The sequence below is a fragment of the Hyperoodon ampullatus genome (assembly GCF_949752795.1).
Source record: "Hyperoodon ampullatus genome assembly, chromosome: 19".
Lineage (NCBI taxonomy): Eukaryota > Metazoa > Chordata > Mammalia > Artiodactyla > Ziphiidae > Hyperoodon > Hyperoodon ampullatus.
In genome coordinates this window covers 31,481,275-31,488,054 of record NC_136932.1, presented here as the reverse complement: position 1 = coordinate 31,488,054, position 6,780 = coordinate 31,481,275, and the positions used below count along the sequence as shown (strand labels likewise).

Here is a 6,780-nt window from a genome sequence, read left to right as displayed (position 1 = left end):
ATCAAAAGAAATAAAATTTAAAATGGAGGTGTTCACCTCCTGCTTTCATTTCCTGTGTGGTTTACTGGTGAGTTGATTCTGCCTGTTTAAAGCTCCCTGCTCTCAAGTCATCGCACAGATCTCCCCCTTTCGCACAGCGCCCCGCTCCCATCTCCTGACTACCATCGCTTCCTCCAATCCAAGTACTTATTCTTCTGGAAGCACATGCCATTAGACTTTCTGTTGCCTTCCTTCAGGCACAGAAAAAAAAAGAGAAACTTTTCCACATAACCAAGTAGTGCCGTGTCAGGCAGGCTTGGACCCAGGGATCAAAGCATGCGGCCAGGCCCCATTGCTCTGGTTCCATCACTTGGCTGCTGCACCTTGGGGTTGCGTCCCTTTGCAGAACCATGCTCTGCGCGCCAACTACCAGCTCCCGAGGCTGCTGCTTCCGTGCAGCAGCCTTTGCCCCAGCACGCTCAGTGATAGTCCCAAGGCTTGCTCTGACTGGCCACGCTTAGTCACATGCCCACCCCTGAACCAATCAGGGAACGTCGGCCCTGACTGGCCCCCCCCCCCAGTCATATGCTCCACACCTGGCCCTGAGGTGAGTCCGCGACCGCATCGGCCCGGCGAAGGCGAAGCCTCGGAGCCAGGTGACTCTGGGGCTGCGGTTCTGGCGTCTGTGAGAGACGAGACCGGTGCCTGGTTGGTGACCTGGTCCAGCCCACTTCAGAGGCCGTTAGCGTCCTTGCTGGTTCTGAGCGCTTTTTTGTCCTGTGAGTCCCGGACGTGAATTTTGGACGCGGAAAGGGCTTGGCTGATTGGCTGGACTTTTCTTCCCCTGAAAGTCCTGGTGAACCTGCTTCTCTGGAGCTCAGCCGCAGTGTCAGGAGCCGCGCCGCTGGGGCTGTAGTTCACAGAGCGGCCGTCAGGTGGCAATGGAGAGGCAAGAAGCCAGTCTCCAGCCTGTTCTTTGGGTTTTGCTTTTTAACTTTGTGGACTTTAAAAAAATGCACAACGTGAGAGTTGTGAGTTCAGTTTTATTTGGGGCAAAACGAGGATTGCAGCCCGGGAGACAGCACTTCAGAGAGCTCTGAGAAACTGCTCCAGAGAGGCAGCGGGGAAGGTCAGGATAGAGGTGATTTTGGTGAAGGGCGAGTACATGCAATCGAGCACATATTATTTTGCAGCAGGTTTCTGCTCGTCACGAGGAGCATTCGTCACCATGAAGGATTTTAGTGCTTTTCTAGATAAGAGGAAATACAAGAACTGGGCTTATAAAATCGGCTCCTGAAAATATTTAACTCTCTGAAGACCTGTTCTGCCAGTTTTTCCCAGAGCACAGAGGCCTCATTTCTGCTCTCCACCCTGAACTCCTTTCAGGGGGTGTTGAAAGTCAGCAGCTGCAGAGCACATGATTTAATCCTTGTAGAAGTAGATGGCAAGTGCCAATGGCAGTTGACAGGGCCCCCTTGCAGTCATAAATTTGACCATGCTTTGGGAGGCATTTCATGACCAATTCGTCCCACAGTGCTAGGAAGGCTCATTCCAAGGTCTGGCGAAGATTTCGCTGAGAGGTCATTCAATGTGCTGTTACTGGACTAGGTCTTATAAACAATAACTAAAGACTCTAGACCACCTGTCTTACTAATGTATTATGGTCCAGGAAAAATTCCCTCTTGTTGTATCTTCCCATATCTAGAGTTAACGCTAGTACAATCATTGATCTCACACATAACTATATATTTTTGTCGGTGGCTCAGTCACACATTTGGTAATGCAAGAAACAACAATCTTGTAAAACAGGTAAAATACAGGTAACATAGCTAGCAGTATTATTCAAGTCGTAAGTGAGAATTTAGCCAAGAACTTCCATTAGGTGCAGCCCAGTATATCCTTAGGTCATCTGACTTGGTCTGTTCTGTACCGATCCTTATCTTTCAGGGAAATGATATATTGGCACTGTCCATAAGACCCCCAGCCCAACCTCCTAGTGTTACTAGGCTGGTTATCCTTAGTATAATATAATTGTTCCCAAGATAAAAGGGGGCCTTAAAACTTAAATGACCGTAGCCTGGTGTTAACCACATAAATCCATCCCATAATTATAGGAGGTTTTATTCCTTGGCTGAAATTTTGCTGTTGCTCTGATTGAGCTTGAATAACTTTAGAGGAAAATTCATTTTTTTGGCCAGGGTCAGAGCAGGTATTATTAATTGGCTAGGTGAGGGGGTCCTATCTAGTAATACCAAGAGTAGCCTGAACAGGACTGAACTTTCTTTCTTGCAAAATAAATGTTCTAAGGGCCATCCAGTTAGAGCCTTGGAGTGGAGAAATCCACCAAGGTAATCCAGAAGGACTAGACACAGGTAATTGGCCACAAACCCAACAATTGGATTGATTTTTAAAACTAGCATAGGATCGTGTCCATGATAGAAAAACATCTGATTTATATGCAAGGGTCCTGGAAGACAAGAAAACATTATAAATGATCCCACGAATCAGGTCCAGCATCTTGGGTAATCTGTCTGCTTCTGATGTCGTCTTCTTATCATCCTGCTGTGAGTGTAGTTTCCTCTGTTTGAGCATCATTTTAAGGTGAGTTTGAGGTCAGCAGTCCTCTCTATAGACCAGTCCAGTGCAGGGGCCCTTGGTGAGTAGAAATTAATCCAAGAATCAATTCCCTTCAGTTTCACTGTGCATGAGCTAGTTAAAAGTACCTGATAAGGGTCCTTCCATCTAGGTTGGAGATAGTCCTTTAAACTATGTCTTCTCGGGCTTCCCTGGTGGCGCAGTGGTTGAGAGTCCGCCTGCCGATGCGGGGAACGCGGGTTCGTGCCCCGGTCCGGGAAGATCCCACATGCCACGGAGTGGCTGGGCCTGTGAGCCATGGCCGCTGGGCCTGCGCGTCCGGAGCCTGTGCTCCGCAACGGGAGAGGCCACAACAGTGAGAGGCCCGCGTACCACAAAAAAAAAACTGTGTCTTTTCCAGTATGCATAATCCCCTGGTTGCATGTCGTGGGGCATCTGATCTTCATCCAAAAGTAGATTACTGAGATAGGCTTCAGAAACAAACTGAGAGTGTCCTTTTAACAATTCAATTAAACTTTACATTAATATAACGTAACAACAAGGAACTATCTGGGAAGTGAGTCTTAGTAAATACAGACCTCCATTAACAAAACTGGAACTTAATATTCACTGAAACATAATCCTTTTCTCTCTAAAATTACCCTCATGTTTACCAAATATAACCAAATTAAGACTAGTTTGTTTGCAAAATAAGTCTGGTCTCAATAAACTTGGCCTGATAATTTATATAACTATCATTGATCATACAGGCTTTTAGCTTTGCTGAAACTTTTATGAGGAGTCTCATACTGAACTTTTTTTTTTTTTTTTTTTTTGCGGTACGCGGGCCTCTCACTGTTGTGGCCTCTTCCGCTGCGGAGCACAGGCTCCGGACGCGCAGGCTCAGCGGCCATGGCTCACAGGCCCAGCCGCTCCGCGGCATGTGGGATCTTCCCGGACCGGGGCACGATCCCGTGTCCCCTGCATCGGCAGGCGGACTCTCAACCACTGTGCCACCAGGGGAGCCCTACTCAAATTTTTAAAACTTAATTTATAAATTTATTTTTTATTTTTGGCTGCATTGGGTCTTCATTGTTGCGTGCCGGCTTTCTCTAGTCGCAGCGAGCGGGGGCTACTCTTCGTTGCGCTGCGCTGGCTTCTCATTGCGGTGGCTTCTCTTGTTGAGGAGCACGGACTCTAGGCGTGTGGGCTTCAGTAGTTGCGGTGCATGGGCTCAGTAGTTGTGGCACATGGGCTTAGCTGCTCCGCAGCAGGTGGGATCTTCCCGGACCCGGGCTCAAACCTGTGTCCCCTGCATTGGCAGGCGGATTCTTAACCACTGTGCCACCAGGGAAGCCCCTACTCAATTAAATTTATTTTAATCTTAGTCAATCCTGACCGTGCACATAACTCTTTTCTTGGGGTCCACTTTCCACAAACGTTTCCTTACTTTCTGTATCCATCATTTTATTTTCCCATTCAGAAACAGCCACCTGTAAGTCAGACCTACTTCCTCTTCCCTTAATAAAATGTAATTCCATTCTTCATCCCTTCTTTACTGGAAACACACACCCTACTTTCCTACTGTAGACTGAAATGTTTCCTTTATTATTTCTATTAGCTTTAATTACATGTTTAAATTAGAATCCTCAGCTCTTAAAACCTTAATTTCTTGTGAAAACTAAAAAGTAAGCAATTATGAACTGTCCTTTACATTGGCATTCTGTAGATTGGTGAACATAAATACCAGTGATATTTTCTAAAAAATATTTGCTTTCTTTAGAGAACGTGACACCAAACATATTCATTAATAGTCCTAAATACCTTTTGTTTCTCTGTAAAAGGAAGCCAATGTTCAGTAATTAATGTTTTGGTATATTATTTTATTTGGGAATGCTAGCTATTCAATAAGCTTCCGTCACTTAATTTAGCACAGCTCTAGAATTTCAAGTTACCAGAATCCGGAGAGACTATTTTATCTTATTTTATTTTTTAATTAAAATACTGAGTTTAGGCCGGCCAGGGCCCCGGCTGAGCTGCACTTAGCTCCGCAGGGGCGGGCAGGGGGATGCCCAGGGGCCCATGGGCCCCGGGCCTTGAAGCCTCCGGGGCCACATCCCTCTGAGCAGCGAGTGGAATCTGGGGCCGGGGGCCGAGCATGGACGGGCCTGGAGAGAAAAAAAAACAGAAAACAAAACCTGAGTTTATTTCACATGTATATTTTGGTCTCCCCACCATTTCTATTTGTCTGACCACCACTACTACTGTGTCCTATCATAACATTCCATACATACTTAAAACCAAGCAAAGGGTGGAGTTCCATCTTTAAAAACTAAACAGGCATTTTGGACAACACATTCTTGGCAATGGAACCGGGACATCTATCAGACACAGTAGGGAAAGTTCTCACTCTGCACTATAAAAAGGACAGCCAGATAGCAACTGTTACAGAAGTGAAATAAGATGGGAAATTTTTAAAAACTGTTTAAACTATTTTCTTAAAGAGACTTCCTCCACTGCCAGAGATCTTGAATAGCCTCCTGGTCAGTCATCCGGAAACAGTTCTTCACATAGTTGATGAATTTGGCTTCCACTTTGGGAAGGGAACCCCCCTTTTCTATACTTGCTTGCATTTTTGCTTTAATGTCTTCTAAGAGCTAGGTCCTTTCGGTGTTTTAGGAGTTTTTTCCTGTTTTTTGAAGGATTCTTGACCTTTTGATCTTGGTGTTGATGGTTTTGAGTCTTTTCCATTCTGGTTTGATTTTTGTTAACTTTTGGCTGGAGTATCTCATACAGATTTCTTTACTGGAGCTTTTTCTTCAGCTTCCTCATCATCAAAGTCATCATCATCATTGTCATCTTCATCATCATCTTCGTCTTCATCAGCAGCAAGTTTTACTTTTTTCTGTGGAAGTTTGCTACCACTTCCAGGGGCAGAACGCTTTCCAGATATACTTAGGAGTGTCACATCCTCCTCCTCTTTGTCTTCTGACTCTGCATCTTCCTCCACAGCTACTAAGTGCTGTCCACTAATATGCACAGGCCCTGAACCACACTTCAACCATCAGACCACAGGTGGTGTTATTTCAAAGCCCCCAAGGGAATCCGTTGGCTGCACAGAAATTTTCAAAGTTGCCAGTGGTACTTTGATTGGACTGCCTTCATAATTCATCACCTCTGCTTCGACAATGTGCAGTTCATCCTTTGCGCCAGCCCCTAAACTGACCGTTCTTAAAGATAACTGTGCCCATTTTCATCCTGATCCACCTTAAAGTGATAATCTTTGTCGGCCTTTAGTTCACAACAGAAAAGATAGTTCTGGGGCCTCAGGGGGCTCATGTCCACGTCCATCGAATCTTCCATGGGTTGGTGGCATGCACTTAGGTGGGAGAGAAGGCAGACGGAGAAAAAAGACTACTGCTCCAGGGAACAGGTGCACAGGTCGGAATCACACCAGGTGCAGAGACTATTTTAGATGGACATTCCTAAAGCATAATTATTCTTAATAGAGTTTATCTAAAAGCTCTTTTCTCATTTATATTTTCTTTCCTTAAAAGTTTTTTCACATCAAATTACTTTCCTTGCTGACAAATTTGTAACAGATATAACAAGATTTTATTTAGCGTATACTAAACTGAGGCACAATAAAGTATTATACTTAATGTTGATGACTCTAAAGACATGTCTATATTAATTAGATCAACAAACAAACATTAATACCAGGTATTAATTTAATACTATTTCCCAGTTCACGTGAACCTGAAATTCATTTAGCTTAATTTCTCTTGCATTTAGGATTGTTTGATTTGTAAGCACTTACTTTTCTTCAAGCCAATTAAATAGAGCTCATTTACAAATTAACCACAGCAATATTAACCAAAGACAAAGACACATACTAAGACATCATATATCCAGACAGACACAACAAGAAATCTAGCTGCATTTTCTAAACTTAGTCATGAATCAGATATTACAATATAAAACTCACTAGTTTATAAACAACACTTGGAATAAGAAAAAAATTTGAAGTTTTTTTTTTTTTGTCCTTTTTATCCCTCAGTCTCAGGAATTAGAGACGGTCTAGATAAGGTAAGTGATCCTGAGAGCTCTGGTCTCAAGGCACAGGGAGAGAAAATCAGGCTTTCCTAGTAGAACTCATTCCCTCAGGGTCAGAATTCTGAAGAGATTTTATTTCCTTCAAGCTAGCTTTCTCTACTGGTTGGGAAT

General features: G+C 44.2%; 1 pseudogene across 1 annotated transcript; it reads right to left on the bottom strand.

The window, feature by feature from the left end:
* Positions 1–5,051: 5,051 nt before the first annotated feature.
* Positions 5,052–5,916, bottom strand: LOC307067517 (nucleophosmin-like; annotated as a pseudogene). The gene is made up of 3 exons: positions 5,859–5,916; positions 5,348–5,565; positions 5,052–5,263 (listed from the first exon to the last, which is right to left on the bottom strand). The product of its transcript is annotated as a nucleophosmin-like (transcript).
* Positions 5,917–6,780: the final 864 nt, after the last annotated feature.